Here is a 24,538-nt window from a genome sequence, read left to right as displayed (position 1 = left end):
AGTATTGCTATAGACTGAATGATTGTGTCACCCCAAATCTCGTATGTTGAAACTTAACCTCTAATGTGATTGTATTTGGATGAGGGGCCTTTGGGAGGTACTTAGGTCACAAGGGCAGAGACCTCATCAAGAAGGTTCGGGTCCTTTATGAGACCCCAGGGAACTTCTCCACCATGTGAAGACAGCAAAAATGCTGGTCTTTGAACCAGGAAGTCAGATCTCACCAGACATCGAATCAGTCAGTGCATTGATCTTGAGCTTCCCAGCCTCTAGAACTGTGAGAAATCAATTTCTGTTGTTTATAAGCCACCCTTTCTATGTTATTCTGTTAGAGAATCTTGAACAGACTAAGACAAGTACCTATAGATTTAAATTTTCTTTTAACTTCCATATTGTATTTACAAATATAAATTGACCTTAGTTTAATTAGCCAGTTTTTACTATGTACATATAAGATTTTTTTTCAATTTAATTGTTATAATTATTATAAACAATTCATTGATTAGTGCATTTTTGTACATTTTTTCATTTGGTTCTTGAGGGAGTATGCTTTGTTGTTGTTTTTTTTCCCCCCCTTTTTTTTTTTAGATTACTACCAAATTGCCTTCCAAATTAGTGATAGTATTATACTCCTACAGCAGTAAATAACTGTGCTTGTTTTCTAATTCTTTGGACAAATGATTTGATCAAAATGTTAAAATGATGTCCATCTAATGGTTGGCAAAATTGTTTATTTTTGTAACTTGTTATTCATGTATTATTATGATGGAAAACAATTTCTGATGTTCATCAGTCATTTGTGGATTTTTTCCTAATATGTATGACTGGCTTTTAGTCTTAATTTTGATCTAGACAAACATATCTGTATTTTTCTTTACAAATTTTGTATATTTGGAAATCTTCCTTCACCCTAGGATACAAACATAATATTCTTGTTGTTCTTTTTTATTTGCAGTATGTTTGGCTCTAGTTAGTTTTATATTTATAAAGTGTTCAGCTTTAGCATTTCTTTTTTGGGGTAATATACATTTTCACAGAAAATAATATGGTTTGAAGATTATTGGAATAACAACTCCATGGGACTCTTATTTTAAAATTATTCTTTTACATATAATTTGCTGGATAATCTGTGCTTCTCTAATTTTTGTTATTTTTAAAAATACTTTTTGTACTTTAATCTGATTAATTCCTTAAGATGAATTCCTTGGAGTAGATACTACTGATTAAAATGCTATGTATATTATAAATGTTGACACATAATGGATGGTGGCAGAGTCTTCAATAACTCTGTCCAGTTCCACAGGGAATAAGTAAGACTTACTCATAAATTCACAAAAACATTAATTCCCTATGAGGGATAAGGCATTTGAGCCTATGTGAAGGTGATGCAATTTTAACACATACACTCTGGGGTGGGCAGGTGGAGACAGGCAGGGAGTTGAGACAAACAAGTTTTAATCTCAGCAGAGGTTTGAGGATCAGTTAAAGAATTAAATAATTCTCTGCCACATAGTAGCTGTGTGATCTTGGGAAAGACACTGCTCCCCTTGACCTTCAACTTCCTCATTGTTATATGGGAATGTTGAGGAAAGAGTTAATAAAATCCTTTTTCTTACTTTATAGACCTATATGTTCCTATCCCTATTGTGCTTATCCTATAAAGGTGGGATGCCAGCTGTATTACTAGGCAGCATTGTTTATAGTAAACATGACCTCAAATAGGTAATGACATCAGGACAAGAAAGCTATGCATGGACCATAAACAATTAGTGGGAAGTCAAAGCATTGGGATTGCCCCAAGGGCAGTGAATCTTGTAACTGGGCATTGCCCTTGTTAGGATCCTGAAAGCCTTACCCATGATACTGTCAGAGGAGCTATTAATTCTTATTTGAGACAAGGGGCTGCCAAGCCAAGGAGGTCTCACCCTTTGTGGTCTACTTTTCTTGCACCTATGTTATCATATGGGCACACAAGAAAATTGCTGGAGGGTTGTGTGGTCTCTCAAGAGAACTCTCCGATGAAAAGCCCCTACTGACATATGTCCTTCCATCCTTCTAGGTGAAGCCAGTGCCAAGTACTGTCGCTTTGGGTCTTACAAGTCTAATTGATTGGTTGAGCCTAAGAAAACTCAGGCAGGTTTTTGCAGGAGGTAACAACAATAACCACCTCAAGGAACTGGGAAGAATAATAAATGAAATAATACAAATAGAGCTGCTGGCACAGGGTCAGGTACCTTCTCTACATTCCAGAAAGGATACCTGTGATTAGGTTCTTCTCCTCGTCTTTTCCTTGGTAAAGACCTGCCTCTGGCTTCCAGTGTGAATCGTCAAATTCTTTTTCTCTCTTTTTTGCTTTTCCTTTTCCCCCTCCTTTCTCCCTTTGGGGGAGTCCCCAAGGGTCCTGCAGCCACTTCCAGCTTTTGATGAGGACTTGGGCCAATGATATAACTTCTTGTTTGAACAGTGTTCCTGGAGCGAATAACAGATACCCCAACCCTGCTGGTACTTATACATGGTACCTGCATTAACAATTTAAAGACATTCCTTAAAATAAAACCCCAAATATAAATGGCAAAAATTCCCATTTAAATGATTCTGTGCCGAAACTTTTATTTGGCTATCATATAAAGTTCTATTTCAAATGCAAGGGAGATCCAAAGAACACCTTTTGTGAATACTATGGTCATCTCTCAAGATACTCTTTCTAAAATATCAGATTTGTGTGTCTTGTTTGACTCAGTGGAGTTTTCTGTATGAACACAACCATTAGATTGATGATCCAGAAAGTGCTTAAGTGTTAATCACTTTGGTAATGTAACCACTGAATGGTCATTAATTCTCAGCTGTACTTGCACAGAAAATAAATGATTCCAACTTTAGGATCTAATCTCACATTAGCCAAGTCATATATATGAACATGGATAAATAGAAGTAAGGGAAAATGAGTGGAAAGAGAACTATCTACTGTGATAGATAGTTCTATCCACAATGAGGATGGATAGATGAATATTAGATACAGAGATATGAATATAGATATAGATTCAGACAGGTAGATAATAGTAGATTCAACTGGCCTATTTAAAGCATTGTCTGTTTATTTATTAACATCAAGAATGTGACTGCCAAACAGATCATGTTCTTTCTTCAGTTGTTTAGTGTATTTTCTTTCTGAAGTTAGGCTACCTTGGAAGCCACGTTCAAATTACAAAGATTCTTTGTGAGTATGGAATCATGGGAGGAGAGACTATCTTCATCCACATCTTTACAGAGAATTCCTTGAGGTAATCACATAGATGGTTAAGCACATCCGTTGATATGGGTTTTTCTATTTTGACTTCCAGAGCTCAACCTAAATTCCATTATATCCAGGTTATTGGAGGTGAGGTTCAATGTAATGCCTTTGTAACAATAGCACTAGCTTGATGAGCATATTATTTATCAAACATGAGAAGTCAGCTGCAAAAACTAGAGGTTATCTTGGTCTGATCAGGTTTCCATTATAAGGGAATTATGGCAATGTTACTTTTCATCATTTTTTTAAAAGATCTGCAATAATGTCACCATGAAGATGCTGAATAACTAAGACTTTGTTTCACTTCTAAAGTGAGTTGTATGTGCTTCTGTGTATTTTTCTCTTATCTCTCTTCTTCTTTCACATCTCTTGCCTTAAGTTAAAAGAAAATTTTTGCTAAATTGCATTTTTAAATAAATAGATGTTCTTTGTTTAATATTCTAATGCATAAAAACTTGAAAACTCAATGTTTATTTCTCTTCAACATTAAGGTCATACTTTGTCTTTCACCTTTTTATGTCTTTGAGAAATATTGTCTTCTGCAGCTCTCAGTATCATTATGATATAATTTCCTTAATGGCAAAATTTCACAGACTATTTAATTTTCAGTATAAGCCAAATATCAGAAAAATTGTTAATTATTGTATCTTTCTATTTCTTGATTTCTTTATATACAATTTGTCTTTTAAATTTATATTTTACTCATTTAAAATTGTTGGGCTAGATTATACTCAACAATAATATTTTTCTTATTTATCCTATAAGATGTCAGTATAGCAAATTCATAATATGAAAAATAATATTAATTGCAGTGACCACGTTTTTAATGTTAACTACATATTCTGGCATTGTGCTAAATACTACATATATAATATTTATAAATGTATATATTTAATATTACAAAAAGCAGTGAGATAGATGAGGTTATAACCAATATTTAGATAAGGAAACCCAGATTAAACACAGACTAAGTAAGTACGTATCTTGAATTACAAAATCAATATACTGCAAAAACTGTCCTGTGTGATATTTATGGCAGGCTCTAAATCATTAGGGCATGCTAACTCCATTCACAGGTCTTAGTGACCAATAAATAGGTCCCTTTAAAATGTGCATTGATATAAGAATATATAGTATAGTAGCTTGAAATCATTTATTCAGAAACACCAAAATTCTGAGAGCTAATTTTGCCTCAGTATTGTATAACCCAATATTACACTGCTATAATATGCTCCTCAATCCAAAAGAAATACAATATTTTAAACTTTCCACTATTTTTCATCATTTGAATCTTCTTCTGTGTTAAGACAAAAAGGAAGGGCAAATTTATTTTCGGTGACATGAATAGAATCACATATCAATTCTCATATTTGCAGTGTACAGAGAGCAAAGACAATGAGTTTTATTTAGAATGTAAGCAATCAAAGAGACATCAAATTGATACTTGGCCTTCGAGTGTTCACATCACAACAACTATGCCAAATAGAACTGCTACTTAAAACTTTTTGATGAAATTGTATAAAAAGGAAACTATTCTGGATATTCTTTTTTTTTTTTTTTAGTATTACTTAACATTTTATTTTAATCTTTTTTTTTTTGCTTTATAACAAATTTAATCAGTTATACATATACATATGTTCCCATATCCCCTCCCTTTTGCGTCTCCCTCCCACCCTCCCTATCCCACCCCTCCAGGCGGTCACAAAGCACCGAGCTGATCTCCCTGTGCTATGCGGCTGCTTCCCACTAGCTATCTACCTTACGTTTGGTAGTGTATATATGTCCATGCCGCTCTTTCACTTTGTCACAGCTTACCCTTCCCCCTCCCCATATCCTCAAGTCCATTCTCTAGTAGGTCTGTGTCTTTATTCCTGTCTTGCCCCTATGCTCTTCATGACATTTATTTTTCTTAAATTCCATATATATGTGTCAGCATACAGTATTTGTCTTTCTCTTTCTGACTTACTTCAGTGTGTATGACAGACTCTAGGTCCATCCACCTCATTACAAATAGCTCAATTTCATTTCTTTTTATGGCTGAGTAATATTCCATTGTATATATGTGCCACATCTTCTTTACCCATTCATCCGATGATGGACACTTAGGTTGTTTCCATCTCCGGGCTATTGTAAATAGGGCTGCTATGAACATTTTGGTACATGTCTCTTTTTGAATTATGGTTTTCTCAGGGTATATGCCCAGTAGTGGGATTGCTGGGTCATATGGTAGTTCTATTTGTAGTTTTTTAAGGAACCTCCATACCGTTCTCCATAGTGGCTGTACCAATTCACATTCCCACCAGCGGTGCAAGAGTGTTCCTTTTTCTCCACACCCTCTCCAGCATTTATTGTTTCTAGATTTCTTGATGATGGCCATTCTGACTGGTGTGAGATGATATCTCATTGTAGTTTTGATTTGCATTTCTCTAATGAGTAAAGATGTTGAGCATCCTTTCATGTGTTTGTTGGCAGTCTGTATATCTTCTGTGGAGAATTGTCTATTTAGGTCTTCTGCCCATTTTTGGATTGGGTTGTTTGTTTTTTTGTTATTGAGCTGCATGAGCTGCTTATAAATTTTGGAGATTAATCCTTTGTCAGTTGTTTCATTGGCAAATATTTTCTCCCATTCTGAGGGTTGTCTTTTGGTCTTGTTTATGGTTTCCTTTGCTATGCAAAAGCTTTTAAGCTTCATTAGGTACCATGTGTTTATTTTTGTCTTTATTTCCATTTCTCTAGGAGGTGGGTCAAAAAGGATCTTGCTGTGATTTATGTCATAGAGTGTTCTGCCTACGTTTTCCTCTAAGAGTTTGATAGTGTCTGGCCTTACATTTAGGTCTTTAATCCATTTTGAGCTTATTTTTGTGTATGGTGTTAGGGAGTGATCTAATCTCATACTTTTACATGTCCCTATCCAGTTTTCCCAGCACCACTTATTGAAGAGACTGTCCTTTCTCCACTGTACATTCCTGTCTCCTTTATCAAAGATAAGGTGACCATATGTCCGTGGGTTTATCTCTGGGCTTTCTTTCCTGTTCCATTGATCTATCTTTCTGTTTTTGTGCCAGTACCATACTGTCTTGATTACTGTAGCTTTGTAGTATAGTCTGAAGTCAGGGAGCCTGATTCCTCCAGCTCCATTTTTCGTTCTCAAGATTGCTTTGGCTATTCGGGGTCTTTTGTGTTTCCATACAAATTGTGAAATTTTTTGTTCTAGTTCTGTGAAAAATGCCAGTGGTAGTTTGATAGGGATTGCATTGAATCTGTACATTGCTTTGTGTAGTAGAGTCATTTTCACAATGTTGATTCTTCCAATCCAAGAACATGGTACATCTATCCATCTATTTATATCATCTTTAATTTCTTTCATCAGTGTCTTATAATTTTCTGCATACAGGTCTTTTGTCTCCTTAGGTAGGTTTATTCCTAGATATTTTATTCTTCTTGTTGCAATGGTAAATGGGTGTGTTTCCTTGATTTCACTTTCAGAATTTTCATCATTAGTACATAGGAATGCCAGAGATTTCTGTGCATTAATTTTGTATCCTGCTACTTTACCAAATTCATTGATTAGCTCTAATAGTTTTCTGTTAGCATCTTTAGGATTCTCTATGTATAGTATCATGTCATCTGCAAACAGTGACAGCTTTACTTCTTCCTTTCCGATCAGGATTCCTTTTATTTCCTTTTCTTCTCTGATTGCTGTGGCTAAAACTTCCAAAACTATGTTGAATAAGAGTGGTGAGAGTGGGCAACCTTGTCTTGTTCCTGATCTTAGTGGAAATGGTTTCAGTTTTTCACCATTGAGGACGATGCTGGCTGTGGGTTTGTCATATATGGCCTTTATTATGTTGAGGAAAGTTCCCTCTATGCCTACTTTCTGCAGGGTTTTTATCATAAATGGGTGTTGAATTTTGTCAAAAGCTTTCTCTGCATCTATTGAGATGATCATATGGTTTTTCTCCTTCAGTTTGTTAATATGGTGTATCACGTTGATTGATTTGCGTATATTGAAGAATCCTTGCATTCCTGGAATAAACCCCACTTGATCATGGTGTATGATCCTTTTAATGTGCTGTTGGATTCTGTTTGCTGGTATTTTGTTGAGGATTTTCGCATCTATGTTCATCAGTGATATTGGCCTGTAGTTTTCTTTCTTTGTGACATCCTTGTCTGGTTTTGGTATCAAGGTGATGGTGGCCTCGTAGAATGAGTTTGGGAGTGTTCCTCCCTCTGCTATATTTTGGAAGAGTTTCATAAGGATAGGTGTTAGCTCCTCTCTAAATGCTTGATAGAATTCACCTGTGAAGCCATCTGGTCTTGGGCTTTTGTTTGTTGGAAGATTTTTAATCACAGTTTCAATTTCAGTGCTTGTGATTGGTCTGTTCATATTTTCTATTTCTTCCTGATTCAGTCTTGGCAGGTTGTGCATTACTAAGAATTTGTCCATTTCTTCCAGGTTGGCCATTTTATTGGCATAGAGTTGCTTGTAGTAATCTCTCATGATCTTTTGTATTTCTGCAGTGTCAGTTGTCACTTCTCCATTTTCATTTCTAATTCTATTGATTTGAGTCTTCTCCCTTTTTTTCTTGATGAGTCTGGCTAATGGTTTATCAATTTTGTTTATCTTCTCAAAGAACCAGCTTTTAGTTTTATTGATCTTTGCTATCATTTCCTTCTTTTCTTTTTCATTTATTTCTGATCTGATCTTTATGATTTCTTTCCTTCTGCTAACTTTGGGATGTTTTTGTTCTTCTTTCTCTAATAGCTTTAGGTGCAAGGTTAGGTTGTTTATTCGAGATGTTTCCTGTTTCTTAAGGTGGGATTGTATTGCTATAAATTTCCCTCTTAGAACTGCTTTTCCTGCATCCCATAGGTTTGGGGTCGTCGTGTCTTCATTGTCATTTGTTTCTAGGTATTTTTAAATTTCCTCTTCGATTTCTTCAGTGATCACTTTGTTATTAAGTAGTGTATTGTTTAGCCTCCATGTGTTTGTATTTTTTACAGCTCTTTTCCTGTCATTGATATCTAGTCTCATAGCATTGTGGTCAGAAAAGATACTTGATACAATTTCAATTTTCTTAAATTTACCAAGGCTTGATTTGTGGCCCAAGATATGATCTATCCTGGAGAATGTTCTATGAGCACTTGAGAAAAATGTGTATTCTGTAGTTTTTGGATGGAATGTCCTATAAATATCAATTAAGTCCATCTTGTTTAATGTATCATTTAAAGCTTGTGTTTCCTTATTTATTTTCATTTTGGAGGATCTGTCCATTGGTGAAAGTGGGGTGTTAAAGTCCCCTTCTATGATTGTGTTACTGTCGATTTCTCCTTTTATGGCTGTTAGTATTTGCCTTATGTATTGAGGTGCTCCTATGTTTGGTGCATAAATATTTATAATTGTTATATCTTCTTCTTGGATCGATCCCTTGATCATTATGTAGTGTCTTTCTTTGTCTCTTCTAGTAGTCTTTATTTTAAAGTCTATTTTGTCTGATATGAGAATTGCTACTCCAGCTTTCTTTTGGTTCCCATTTGCATGGAATATCATTTTCCATCCCCTTACATTCAGTCTGTATGTGTCTCTAGGTCTGAAGTTGGTCTCTTGTAGACAGCATATATATGGGTCTTGTTTTTGTATCTATTCAGCCAATCTGTGTCTTTTGGTGGGAGCATTTAGTCCATTTACATTTAAGGTAATTATCGATATGTATGTTCCTATTCCCATTTTCTTAATTGTTTTGGCTTCGTTATTGTAGGTCTTTTCCTTCTCTTGTGTTTCTTGCCTAGAGAAGTTCCTTTAGCATTTGTTGTAAAGCTGGTTTGTTGGTGCTGAACTCTCTCAGCTTTTGCTTGTCTGTAAAGGTTTTAATTTCTTCATCAAATCTGAATGAGATCCTTGCTGGGTAGAGTAGTCTTGGTTGCAGGTTTTTCTCCTTCATCACTTTAATTATGTCCTGCCACTCCCTTCTGGCTTGTAGAGTTTCTGCTGAGAGATCAGCTGTTATCTTGATGGGGATTCCCTTGTGTGTTATTTGTTGTTTTTGCCTTGCTGCTTTTAATATGATTTCTTTGTGTTTAATTTTTGACAGTTTGATTAATATGTGTCTTGGCGTAGTTCTCCTTGGATTTATTCTGTATGGGACTCTCTGTGCCTCTTGGACTTGATTAACTATTTCCTTTCCCATATTAGTGAAGTTTTCAACTATAATCTCTTCAAATATTTTCTCAGTCCCTTTCTTTTTCTCTTCTTCTTCTGGAACCCCTATAATTCGAATGTTGGTGTGTTTAATGTTGTCCCAGACGTCTCTGAGACTGTCCTCTGTTCTTTTCATTCTTTTTTCTTTATTTTGCTCTGCAGCAGTTATTTCCACTATTTTATCTTCCACCTCACTTATCCGTTTTTCTGCCTCAGTTATTCTGCTATTGATCCCATCTAGTGTATTTTTTATTTCATGTATTGTGTTTTTAATTGATGCTTGATTCATCTTTAGTTCTTCTAGGTCCTTGTTAACTGTTTCTTGCATTTTGTCTATTTTATTTCCAAGATTTTGGATCTGGGAAATAGAATCTTGGATCATCTTTACCATCATTATTCTGAATTCTTTTTCAGGTAGACTGCCTATTACCTCTTCATTTGTTAGGTCTGGTGGGTTTTTATCTTGCTCCTTCTCCTGCTGTGTGTTTTTCTGTCTTCTCATTTTGCTTATGTTACTGTGTTTGGGGTCTCCTTTTTGCAGGCTGCAGGTTCGTAGTTCCCGTTGTTTTTGGTGTCTGTCCCCAGTGGCTAAGGTTGGTTTAGTGGGTTGTGTAGGCTTCCTGGTGGAGGGGACTAGTGCCTGTGTTCTGGTGGATGAGGCTGGATCTTGTCTTTCTGGTGGGCAGGTCCACGTCTGGTGGTGTGTTTTGGGGTGTCTGCGGACTTTTTATGATTTTAGGCAGCCTCTCTGCTAATGGGTGGCGTTGTGTTCCTGTCTTGCTAGTTGTTTGGCATAGGATGTCCAGCACTGTAGCTTGCTGGTCGTTGAGTGAAGCTGGGGGCTGGTGTTGAGATGGAGATCTCTGGAAGATTTTCACCGTTTGATATTATGTGGAGCTGGGAGGTCTCTTGTGGACCAGTGTCCTGAAGTTGGCTCTCCCACCTCAGAGGCCCAGCACTGACTCCTGGCTCCTCAATTTGGGATGATTTGTTGTCTATTCATGTATTCCACAGATGCAGGGTACATCAAGTTGATTGTGGAGCTTTAATCTGCTGCTTCTGAGGCTGCTGGGAGAGGTTTCCCTTTGTCTTCTTTGTTCTCACAGCTCCTGGGTCTCAGCTTTGGATTTGGCCCCGCCTCTGCATGTAGGTCGCCGGAGGGCGTCTGTTCTTCGTTCAGACAGGACAGGATTAAAGGAGCAGCCTCTTCGGAGACTCTGGCTCACTCAGGCCGGGCGGGAGGAAGGAGCAAGTAGTGCGGGGCGAGCCTGCAGCGGCAGAGGTCGGCGTGACGTTGCACCAGCCCGAGGCGCGCCGTGCGTTCTCCCAGGGAAGCCGTCCCTGGATCCCGGGACCCCGGCAGTGGCGGGCTGCACGGGTTCCCAGAAGGGCGGTGTGGACAGTGACCTGCGCTCGCACACAGGCTTCTTGGCGGCGGCAGCAGCAGCCCCAGCGTCCCACGCCCGTCACTGGGCTCCGCGCTTTCAGTCGTGACTCGCGCCCGTCTCTGGAGCCCCTTTAAGCAGCGCTCTTAATCCCCTCTCCTCGCGCACCAGGAAACCAAGAGGGAAGAAAAAGTCTCTTGCCTCTTCGGCAGCTCCAGAGTTTTCCCGGACTCCCTGCCGGCTAGCTGTGGCACATTAGCCCCCTTCAGGCTGAGTTCTCGCCGCCAGCCCCAGTCCTCTCCCTGCGCTCTGACCGAAGCCCGAGCCTCAGCTTCCAGCGCCGCCTGCCCCGGCGGGTGAGCAGACAAGCATCTCGGGCTGGTGAGTGCTGCTCGGCACTGATCCTCTGTGCGGGAATCTCTCTGCTTTGCCCTTCCCAGGTATGTGGGGAGTTTCTTGCCTTTTGGGAGGTCTGGGGTCTTCTGCCAGCGTTCAGTAGGTGTTCTGTAGGAGTTGTTCCACGTGTAGCTGTATTTCTGGTTTATCCGTGGGGAGGAAGGTGATCTCCGCGTCTTACTCTTCCGCCATCTTACCCGGAAGTGGATATTCTTAAAGTAAATGCAAATCATAAAGAAATGAAGCTTACTTTATGGAGGCAGTAGAGTGAGTCAATATTGTGTAGCCTTTTAAAATGTGCATTGGGGGATCATAACATCTTGCCTTATTTATAGAAATAATTAAACTTATAGTGGTGCTTTTGACCCTTCTGTTCTGCATTCCGCTTTCTACTTTGTAAGTGGACCAATGAGAAGTCTTTGCTGATGACGTGGAGTTAAGGTAGCTCCAGGAGAAAGAAAAAACAATGGACAAAGGAAATGGAAGAATGTACACACTACTGGGTGTGGGGTAGAAACAGAAAAGAAATGAATAGAAAAGAAGAACTAGAGAAGAACGTAAACTGAGAAAAAAGAAATGTCAGCGATCACATGTATAAGTGCCAACACTATCCTCTCTTGCTCTGATGATGCTCGTTTTCCTTCTGGTTGAGCCTAAATATGGTGTCAGAAGCATCAGTGCAGTACTTCAGATAGCCCCCTTAATTACTCAAATTAGATAAATCTTATTTATCACTCCCAGTTTAAAGGTTTTTTTCCCCTCTTTTAAAAAATTAATGTCTTGCTGGGCTTCCCTGGTGGCGCAGTGGTTGAGAGTCTGCCTGCCGATGCAGAGGACACGGGTTTGTGCCCCGGTCCGGGAAGATCCCACACGCCGCGGAGCAGCTGGGTCCGTGAGCCATGGCTGCTAAGCCTGCGCGTCCGGAGCCTGTGCTCTGCAATGGGAGAGGCCACAACAGTGAAAGCCCAGCCTACCGCAAAAAGAAAGCAAACAAAAGAACAAAACAAAGCAAAACAAAAAAAAAACAAACAAAAAGATAAATTCCTTTAGGTCTAAGGAAGTCCCTGGAGATCATTATCTTTTGTTAGTTTGTTTTTGTTTGCTTAATTCCTTTGTCCAGTTACATCTCTATTACTTTCTAAGAATTCCTTATCAATTCCTTCTCCAAACTTTTGTGGTCACATATGTTTCAGAATGCAGATTATTTTTGGATTTTAACACAAATAAGTAGCCCGTATATCATAGATGCATCAAGATCCAGGGCTAAAGTCTGTAATCAAATTTATCCTATTGCTGAAAACATGAATTGTTACACCTTGTGGAATTACTAATAGGATACTGAGAGATGTATTATTAAAAAGGAGATTTAAACTTTATTAGACTCCCTCTTTTCTTATCATTTAAAGTGATGTTTGATCATTCAAACTTATGTAAACATTCTCTGTAATTCAAATATATAGGCAATTTAAATTCCTTTGTACATTTAAAAAATATATAGAATCTAAACAAAGGTGTCAGGTTATTTTTCTCATCCACAATGAATATAATGGGTCAAAGTTTACCATGTTTATATTTTTTTCCCTTAGTATAGTGTCTCTGAAATAGATTTTTTTGTAAATTATATGTAAAGTAATGCAATCCAACAAGACCATCTAAGTATTTTGTGGTATGTTGAATTATATCCTGGATTTTTTAAAAAAATGTATATTCAACAAATAAATGTATTGCCAAGAAGAAAGGTAATATTGAATTAAAGAACCAATATTTTGGTAAAGCATCATTACCCATAGGAGTCTCATTAATGTTTTGGCACAAAAATTGGGTAAACAACATGTGGTTTAGCAAATCTATTTAGCCCCCAGGGGAGGACTTTAGCATAGAGAGAACAGTATGGAACATCAGCTTTTACAGTGTTTCCCAAATGGTCATTGCTATTTTATGGAGATGAGGACACAGGTAGTATTACAAAGTTTCCAAAGTAATATAATTTCAAGTGTTCAGGCATTTTAATATTGGACGCTTTAACATCACCACAACTAATATCCCCTCCCACCAAAGCAGAGAAGCCCACACATGAAACAGTGGCTTATAAAGAATTTTTTACATTTAAAAATGTATTTTGTATATTTTCCTTTTATGAATTTACTCTGAACATACCTTCTTAATTAAGATGTAATTTTTTTTTTTGCTGGTGGCAATGCAGTATGCTAATGTGCAGAGGCACTGCTGGCATGTACTTGTTTTTGTTAGAATTGCATAAAATCGCCTCTCTGGATAGAAGGAATTAGGAGATGGCTCCACACCAGAGCACAAGCAAATTTTCAGGCCGTCACTTGCCCCCTTGGCTGAAAAATGCTGTAGGAGCTGTGTAAAAGTGATTTTTCTAAGTAAAATCTCTGTCTCTCTGTCTCTCTCTCTCATGTATATATATATATATATATATATATATATATATATATATATATATATATATATATATATATATATATAATCAGTATGCATACTTGGGTGTCATGTGTACAGAATGAATGAGTCAATTGATGTATTTTTGTTCACAAATGACTTCTGCAAACCACTAACTTCAAACTATCTTGAAATAAGATGATAATGCCATTACTATAATATTTTGTTATGTTTCTCTTAATCTACAGTTATTGTTTTATTCCCTACCCTAAAGTACCTTAATGTTGAAATAAATACAGACCTCCCAAACGAGATCAAACAGGCTATTTACTGAGTCTTCAATAGCGAAAAGTCAGCTGTGAACCTTTGAGTTTGTCAGAGATTCAAAGATAGGCGGGGTTGGGAAAGCTTTACAGGGGAAAATAAGGACAGAGTTCTGCTTATGCTCTGAATGAAAGGTATTGCCACAGAGAAGTTGGAAAGGGGTTAACGAGAAGCGGGGGCATCTTTTGTGGTAGGTTTGAGAGGCATATTTGACTTTTTGTTGTTGGTCCAAAGTTGAAAGTTGGGCAAAAACACAAAAAGGGAAGAGGGAAGCTGGCAGTCACTGACCGTGTCCTGACAACTTTGGACGGGTGGCTTCCGAGGCTGTGGTTTGGTTTCCTGGGCTAGTTGCTGCAGAGACTGTGGGTCAGAGTTCTCCTGTCATAGATGGTCTGGCCACTACTGCCCACTTGTATATTCAGGCCCTCATTAAGTATTTAATATGCAACAGAGGCTGCCTATTGCAAAAATTTGCAAAGGCGCCTCAAGTTTCAGGAATATAACCTCCATCTCCATCCCGACCAGCTTTGAGAATCACTGTTTTCAGTCTTTCATGCTGCTTTAAACTCCAGGAAAAAATAGAATAAAAATCTTTTGTTTTTGAATGTTTGAGTTTAGAGAGCTTGTAATACTCTCGATTTGATTTTTGTTTTTCATCTTTTCCTCCAAGAAGCCAAGAATGCCAGAAGAAGGTCTCTTTGCCAAAGATCAATGTTTTCCAAAAAAAGGATGGCTTTTTTTTAACATCTTTCTATCTAGGCATAGGTACTAAGACTGCTTGAACTAAGGGACTCACTCATCTGTAAGTTTTTCTCCATTGTGATGAACATTTTCTAGTCCAAGAATCTGAGGAATGGAACATAGACATAGTTTGCTTAAAGCCAAATCATTTGTAATTTTAAAATTTAACTACCTCAAACTCTTTAACAATGGAAATATCATTATATCTTTTACCGTAGTCGTGGTAGATGAGCACAACAACCGAAAGCCTTGAAGAGTATTCACACAAACCAATTTTAGTTAAAGCATTACAAACTTAATGTTATGCTTGGAAAAACAATGACATTTTATTTTTATTTATAACTTAGATGTTATTTGCTTAACCAACTATACTGAAGTAAGTGGGAAATGAAGTTCTATGAAATCCTGGGCTAGGCTGTACCCTGTTATTTACTATCATTTCTATACCATGTGGAATATTTTGCATCATGAATGTTCAACAAATATATGGTGAAGAAATGGATATTTGAAAACCACTGTTTTATTGACATTCAAGGATTCTTAACCAACTCCCTCCTTCCACGCATGCACATAGATACTTGCAATGTCCTGCACACGTTATTTAGGGCTATTGTAATCTGCTGGTAAGCTTGATTTTGATAAAAGAAAGCACATAGTTTCTATGTTAAAAAGAAAACACTGATTTTGTGTGGGGAGGGGGAATTTTAACAACCTTGCCTTTCTGAATTTTATTCTTTTAGAATAAAGTTCATCCATTCTGAATTTTATTTTTCTTGGCTATCTGTTTTCTCTATTTAATCTTCAAGGTGCTAAATTCGTAATGTGTTGAGTTTATTATTTCTGTATCAGAAGTTTCTTGGGTTTTGTGTTTGTTTTGTTTTGTTTTTGCATTTTCCCTTTCATTCAGCATTTTGACAACTTAGCTTGTGTCAGACCCTATGTTGGGTAATATAAGTAAAAAGAATGACTCCAATCTTTAACATCATAGAAGTCTTCCATTTTCATGTTGCAATTTCTTTCAGGACAGAATTAAAAAAAAACAAACTTCTCATATACCCACAGAATTCCATGATTTCTTATATCTCTTGGCATAAGTTTTGTCCTACTTGGAGCACTCAAACTTGTGGTTGTTTTAGTTTACTGTTGTTATTTTTGTGTATTTATCAGCATTGTAAACTTGAAATAACAAAAATATGCTCAACAATTACAATCGTCACTTGCCTTTAGAAAATTTGGATTGCAAGTGGTTCGGTCACACAACTATATTTTGAGATAAGAGCGTGAGGTACAAATCGAGAGTCTCCTAAAATATCTCACCAAAAATATTTCTTAATTACTCTGGTGATTTTAACATATGTTCACAATTTCTTTTTTATTCTTCCCTCAGGAGGCAGGCTTAATTGTCCCCCCTTTGAGTGTAGGTTGGATTTGGTAAATCCCTTGTAATGAACAATGGAGGCAAAATATTTTTAAAAATATAATCTTACAATAGAGAAACCTGGCAGACACCACTGTAACCAAATGGTTTAAGTTAATATCACAGATGATATTCAATATCATCTACCTCCTGATAGACTGCAATTAGAAGGGCACCTCACCTCTCTGGCATTGTCTCCAATATTCATAACATTATCTCACCATGAAAAAATATCAGACAAACCCAAATTGAAAGACATTCGAGAAAATATTGGACTAGTTCCTTCAAAATTTCAAGAATATGAAAAGCAAGCAAACGCTGAGAAATGTCACAGATACGAGGTTTCTAAGGACACTGTGACACCTAAATGCAACACAATATTCTGGACTAAATTTGGAAGAGAAAAAAAGGACATTAGAGTAAAAACTGGAGAAGTATGAATAAGTCTGTAGTTTAGTTAATCCTAATGTATCAAAGTTAATTTCTTAGTTTTGACAAATGTGCCACAGTCAGGTAAGATGTTAACTTTAGGGGAAGCAGGATGAGGGATATACAGGAACTACATAAACTCTTTATAACTCTTTCTTAAACATAAACCTATTTCAAATAAGAGTTTTAATAATAATAGTCTCTGTCACTTTACTGAACACTGAACAATTTCATAAAGATACTTTTTTGTTTTCTTAAATCAACTGTTCTTCAAATCGCCCCTTTGCTCCCATGCTAATGCCAACTTGTGGTTTAAATATTCTTATTTCTGTTTCAGGTAAAATGTAAACATTAGGAAATATAACAAGCACACTACCATCTGACAAAAACAAGAATCTCTGGAATTTGTGATAAGCTGATACTTTCCATCTTGCCTTTCTCTGGGTGAAAGAGCACTGATCTAGGTGTCTGAAGACTGGGAATCTAGGTGTCTGAAGACTGGGAAACAGGACCCAGATAGACTGCTTACAAGCATGTGATGCTACAATTGCCCAACCTTTTTAGAATTCAAATTTCTTATCTGAACATGCAGTTATGCTTATTTAAACTTAAGAGATAACAATTCTGCCAAAGATAGTTTGAGAAATTAGCTGTATTACTTTAAAAAAAAAAGAATAAGAGTTTATCAAAGTTACTAGCTAAAAATGAATACTGAAACAAATTACATCTATATACAAAAGCATAAAATTATTTAAAATATAATTTTAAATATTATTTATGATAACAACAAAAAGAGTATGTAGGAAAAAAAAGTAAATTCTCCATGAATTGGGTGATAAATTACATGCAAATCATAAATAAATAAATAAACCAACTTTTTCATGAAATTTAGCAGTCTGATTCTAAAAGTTACATAGAGTAAAAGCAAAGAGTTGCTCAAAACGTTTTGAATGAAGAACTAGGTGATTGAACTTTCCCTGTCAAGTGTCCAGAATTATTATAAATTTACAGTAATTAAGAATTTTTTTATAATAAAACACAAAATAACATGTATGCCAAGTGTACAGAGTAAAGGCCATAAAAGAAACCTGTTTATGAAAACATTGATACATGATGCATGTTGAACTTAGGTTAAGTATATAATAGTAGGTTCTATAGAAATAAGACAGAAAACTGATTATCCACATACACAAATATAATTGATTGTTACCACACATCACAGACAAAAGTTAATACCAGAAAAATTAAAGCCATAATAGAAAAAGAAACATTACGAAACTTAGAAAAAAAGGACAATATTTTCATCACCTTAATTAAGCCAGTATTAAAAATATAATGTATGAAATGTCCAAACATACTAGAAAATATTGAAATAGTTAACCATTCTAAAGTTAATATTTTTGATCAAATAATACAATAAATGGAATGAAAGCATATGCCACAAAATAGAAGACACTTGCTGAACATGTAATCAAGAGAAAGCTGTCATTCAGAATATGTGAAGAACCTTATAAATGTATCAGAAAAAAATCCAATAGAAAAATGAGCCAATTACATAAATGAGTATTTTTAAAAATTATTTAGTTCTTTAGTTGTGGCATGCAGGATCTTTAATTGTGGCATGTGAACTCTTATTGCAGCATGTGGGATCCAGTTCCCAGACCAGGGATCAAACCAGGGTCCCCTGAATTGGGAGCACAAGTCTTAGCCACTGGGCTACCAGAAAAGTCCTATAAATGAGTATTTCATAGAAGTATCATATTGGTCCAATTAAACATTTGACTAATTGAACATAAAAAGACATGTCCAATCTCTTTGTAATGAAGAAAATGAAAACTAAAATCACAGTGAGATTCTATTTTACATACCCTGCATTAAAATATCTAGCAATCCCATTAATGGTGAGTATTTGGACCAAAAGGGGGACACATACACAACCGGTATGGAGATGAATTGCCATAACCCTGAGGACATTCAGTCACTATGTTGTAGTGTTGAACATTCCCATGCCCTACACCCCAGTGTACTGTTCCCAGATGTACACAAGGAAGAGCAGACCTTATAAGGCAGTTTACAACAACATTGTTCAGAATAGCAAGAGGATAATGTGAAGCAGGGTAAGGGTATGAATTTTAGCTACAACATTACTGTAGGTGGATACTAGAAAATAGTATTGAGGAGAAAAGAAATAAAGCACAGAAAAGCACGATTAGCATAATACTTGCACAAGTGAGGAGAGACCACGATGATAAATTTGTCCAAACAAAATCGCTTAACAAAACAAAGGTTTATTTCTTCTTGTACAGGGTCCTATGTGAGTCAAGCAATGCATTAGAACATCTCTTCTCCATTCAGTGACTCGGAAATCTCAGCTGTTTCTAATTTATGGATTTACCACTCAAAATGTGGTATTCATTATTGCCACAAAAAGGGCAAATGCACTTAGATAGCTTACTCTTCTATGCTCTGGTCTGGGACACATGACATTCAGCCATTGGTCAGAAATAGTCAGGGGTATGGGGAAATGTGGGTGAACATCTGGCTATTTGGGAAATACATGGATCTATCTCAACAGCATTTTAACAAGATTGATAGCAACAACAGTAATGATCTACTGTTTAGGAATAACTAAATATGTGATATTATCATGAGAATCAAAGAAAGAATAAAAAATAAAAATAGTGGCTACATTAAGTAAGAAACAACAACAGAACAACAGGGATCAGAGTTTTAATAATGTTTTATATTAGAATTCATGTTATTGGGTCAGAATTTCATTTTGTTATAAATAATTCTAATGTAACTTACATTTAGATTTTACGCTTTTTCCTATATGGATAAAAAGTTTTATAATAAAAGTAAAGAATATCCATAATGTGGGTAGTTTTAATGTTTTAAGAAATGGACTTTTCTTCATTAGAAAAAATATACATGGAACGCACTCAGGACACAATAAGGCATGAAATGACTCTTGAGTGGAAACCTATAAATTCCTTTTGTGTTGTAAATTTTTAATATCTTTTTCTTGACTGTGTCCCTCCCTACTTCTCTTGAGTTATTAAACATATTAAATAGCATAAAATTTAACTTTATGTTACCCTTAAGTAATGGCAACTCAGTTCTAAGATTGATTTTGATAATCCACAAAAGTTGAGATTTGAAATATTTTATTCATGCCCTAAAGATTAGCTGGACTAAAGCTACATACATAAAAGTGTCCAGAAATTCACAGCTGCTCCCAAATCTGGCCTTTGGGAGAATCCAAAGAAAATTGCATTCTCATAGGTCACCCCATCTAAACCATTATTTCAGAGCCCCAAAGCACAAAACGTGCCCTCATGATTTATCAATAACTTACTTCAAAGCAATTTACTTCCTTTCTTCTTATCCTATAAGCTATTTACGGATAATACTTTGGTGAAAGTCAATCTGTTTTGACCTTCTGCTTTTTGGGGAAGATGAGTGTTAGTTTGCTGTGGTATACTACAGACAAATTCTACACAGCCAATATAATCTCTTAGAGTTTTCCTGAGGTTTTGGAACTCACTGGGACCCTGATTTGCACAGTAACTAGCTTGCAAAATGGAGGGAGTCACAGGAATGTACTTCATATTAGAACTATTGTCAGAACAAAACGCTTAAGATACACATGGAGAGAAAGTTTCTGTGAGGTTTTACCTAACAGAAGAGTTTTCTCAGTTTCTGACACTCACCCAAGTGACACCACCTTTGTGAGGAGTGGAAATAACCAGTTCAGGGAAAACAAAGAGACGTGCCTCAGAGAGGGTTCTATCCTCTGTCCTCTGAAATTCAGGGATCTGTAGTTTTTTGAAGGGGTCGATGAAAATTCCTGAACTTCCCGAAGGCATTCTCCTTCTTGGTACCTGAGAAACCATTGAAACACTTTGTCACAACAAAAATGAAAGAATTGTTGCGGGGTATTTCTCCAAGAGGTAAAAGATAAAACCGAACAATTCATTTTAAGAAAGGCATAATGATTAGAGAGTTGCTTCTATCATTCACCCTCCTATTAAGTAATTGACCTTGCATTACCTATTTCTGTACGAATAGCCATATCTCAAGATTCTGGCCCTGCCTGACATTAAAATATGTGATTATTGGAGATATTCATGACAAATGTAAGGCTTAAAATCATAGATTTTAAGATTAAACAGTAAATATTATTTTTTCTGATGATTGGGGAAGATACTTCATAGTTTCACTAAGAAATAATCAGCTTCTCAAAATTAATAAAAAAACATGATTTTCAGCGGGACACATTATTCTTGCAGTATTGCCTCAATTTATTTATTGATAGAGCACTTGGCATACTTTAAAACCCTGTGGCTACTGGGCTTTTAATCAACACTTCTTTAAGAGAATATGTACTAAAAAAAAAAAAAAAGCATCATCAATTTGTAAATGAAAGAAGAATCAATGTCAGAAGAGAACTAACTACAGATAAAACATTCAATACTCCCATTAGGTTTTGCAGTGTTTTATGTGATTGTATTTTTCTTCATTCATAGGAATGAATTAGAATAAAATTTTATTTTACTTTTAATATGAAAACATAGAAAGTGAGTAATTTAAATTCTGAGGTGACAATTATAGTTTTACTTTTTATATTAATAAGAATTGAATGAAATAATTTCACTTCTTTTACAAAATAATTGTTCATATTTTGACAAAACTAGGCTTATATTATTTTTATTTCCAATAAACATTCAATTTTATATCCACAGAGTATCTGTGATATTAAGAATAACTGCTGCTAATGGTAGATATATTTGAATGAGTTCAAGTAAAAATTTAATAAGAAGCTAGAAGTAATTTCTAACTTCTCTACCCATTAATACATCACTTTTTTTTCTAACAACTTAATTGGAGTATAACTGCTTTACAATGCTGTTTTAGTTTCTGCTGTATAACAAAGTGAATCACCTATACATATACATATATCCCCATATATCCTCCCTCTTGTGTTTCCCTCCCACCCTCCCTAACCCACCACTCTAGGTGGTGACAGAGCACCAAGCTGATCTCCCTCTGCTATGAGGCTGCTTCCCACTAGCTATCTATTTTATATTTGGTAGTGTATATATGTCCATGCCACTCTTTCACTTCACCCCACCTTACCCTTCCCCCTCCCGTGTCCTCAAGTCTATTCTCTACATCTGTGTTTTTATTCCTGTCCTGCCCCTAGGTTCTTCAAAATCATTTATTTTTATTCCATATATATATATGCGTTAGGATATGGTGTTTGTTTTTCTCTTTCTGACTTACTTCACTCTGTATGACAGACTCTAGGTCCATCCACCTCATTACAAATAACTCAATTTTGTTTTCTTTATGGCTGAGTAATATTCCATGATATATATGTGCCACATCTTCTTTATTAATTCATCTGTCGATGGACACTTAGGTTGCTTCCATGTCCTGGCTATTGTAAATAGAGCTGCAATGAACATTGTGGTACATGACTCTTTTTGAATTATGGTTTTCTCAGGTTATATGCCCAGTAGTGGGATTCCTGGGACATAGGTTAGGTCTATTTTTAGTTTTTAAAGGAACCTCTATACTCTCCTCCATAGTGGCTGTAACAATTTACATTCCCACCAACAGTGTAAGAGAGTTCCCTTTTCTCCACACCCTCTCCAGCATTTATTGTTTGTAGATTTTTTTCATGATGGCCATTCTGACTGGTGTGAGGTGATATTTCATTGTAGTTTCGATTTGCATTTCTCTAATGATTAGTAATGTTGAACATTCTTTCATGTGTTTGTGAGCAATCTGTATATCTTCTTTGGAGAAATGTCTATTTAGGTCTTCTGCCCATTTTTGGATTGGGTTGTTTGTTTGTTTGTTTGTTTGTTTTGATATTGAGCTGCATGAGCTCCTTGTAAATTTTGGAGATTAATCCTTTGTCATTGCTAAATTAGCAAATATTTTCTTCCATTCTGAGGATTGTCTTCTCATCTCATTTATGGTTTCCTTTGCTGTGCAAAAACTTTTAAGTTTCATTAGGTCCCATTTGTTTATTTTTGTTTTTATTTCCATATCTCTAAGAGGTGTGTCAAAAAGGATCTTGCTATGATTTATATCATAGAGTGTTCTGCTTATGCTTACCCCTAAGAGTTTTATAGTGCATGGCCTTACATTTAGGTCTTTAATCCATTTTGAGTTTATTTTTATGTATGGTTTTAGGGAGTGTTCTAATTTCCTTCTTTTACATGTAGCTGTCCAGTTTTCCCAGCACCACTTATTGAAGAGGCTGTCTTTTCTCCATTGTATATTCTTGCCTCCTTTAACAAAAATAAGGTGACCATATGTTTGTGGGTTTATCTCTGGGCTTTCTTTCCTGTTCCATTGATCTATATTTCTGTTTTTTTCTGACAGCACCATACTGTCTTGATTACTGTAGCTTTGAAGTATAGTCTGAAGTCAGGGCATCTGATTCCTCCAGCTCCATTTTTCATTCTCAGTATTGCTTTGGCTATTCGGGGTCTTTTGTGTTTCCATACAAATTGTGAAACTTTTTGTTATAGTTCTGTGAAAAACGACATTGGTAATTTGATAGGGATTGCATTGAATCTGTAGATTGCTATGGATAGTATAGTCATGTTCACAATGTTGATTCTTCCAATCCAAGAACCTGGTATATCTCTCCATCTGTTTGTATCATCCTTAATTTCTTTCATCAGTGTCTTATAGTTTTCTGCATACAGGTCTTTTTTCTCCTTAGGTAGGTTTATTCCTAGATATTTTATTCTTTTTCTTACAGTGGTAAATAGGAGTGTTTTCTTAATTTCTCTTCCAGATTTTTCATCATTAGTGTATAGGAATGCAAGAGATTTCTGAGCATTAATTTTTTATCCTGCTACTTTACCAAATTCATTGATTAGCTCTCAATATATAGTATTGTGTCATCTGCAAACAGTGACAGCTTTACTACTTCTTTTCTGATTTGGATTCCTTTTATTTCTTGTTCTTCTCTGATTGCTCTGGCTAAAACTTCCAAAACTATGTTGAATAATAGTGGTGAGAGTGGGCAACCTTGTCTTGTTCCTGATCTTAGTGGAAATGGTTTCAGTTTTTCACCATTGAGAATGATGTTGCCTGTGGGTTTGTCATACACGGCCTTTATTATGTTGAGGTAAGTTCCCTCTATGACTACTTTCTGGAGGGTTTTTATCATAAATCAGTGTTGAGTTTTGTCAAAAGCTTTTTCTGCATTTATTGAGGTTATCATATGGATTTTATCCTTCAATTAGTTAATATGGTGTATCACATTGATTCATTTGCATATATTGAAGAGTCTTTGCATTCCTGGGATAAACCCCACTTGATCATGGTGTAGGATCCTTTTACTGTGCTGTTGGATTCTGTTTGTTAGCATTTTTTTGAGGATTTTTGCATCTATGTTCTTCAGTGATATTGGCCTGTAGTTTTCTTTCTTTGTGACATTTTTCTGGTTTGGTATCAAGGTGGCCTCGTAGAATGAGTTTGGGTGTGTTCCTCATAGAATGAGTTTGGGAATGTTCCTCCCTCTGCTATACTTTGGAAGGGTTTGAGAAGGATAGGTGTTAGATCTTCTCTCAATATTGGATAGAATTTGTCTATGAAGCCATCTGGTTCTGAGCTTCTGTTTGTTGGAAGAATTTAATCACTGTTTCAATTTCAGTGCTTTTGACTGCTCTGTTTACATGTTCTATTTCTTTCTGGTTCAGCCTCGGAAGATTGTGTTTTTCTAAGAATTTGTCCACTCTTCAAGGTTGTCCATTTTATTGGCATATAGTTGCTTGTAGTAATCTCTCATGACCCTTTATACTTCTTCACTGTCAGTTGTTACTTCTTTTTCATTTCTAATTTTATTGACATGAGTCTTCTCCCATTTTTTTTGATGAGTCTGGCTAATGGTTTATCAGTTTTTTTTTATCTTCTCAAATAAA

Source organism: Mesoplodon bidens (assembly GCF_964165515.1).
Source record: "Mesoplodon bidens genome assembly, chromosome: 4".
NCBI classification, from domain to species: Eukaryota; Metazoa; Chordata; class Mammalia; order Artiodactyla; family Ziphiidae; genus Mesoplodon; species Mesoplodon bidens.
This window is presented reverse-complemented; position numbering follows the sequence as displayed.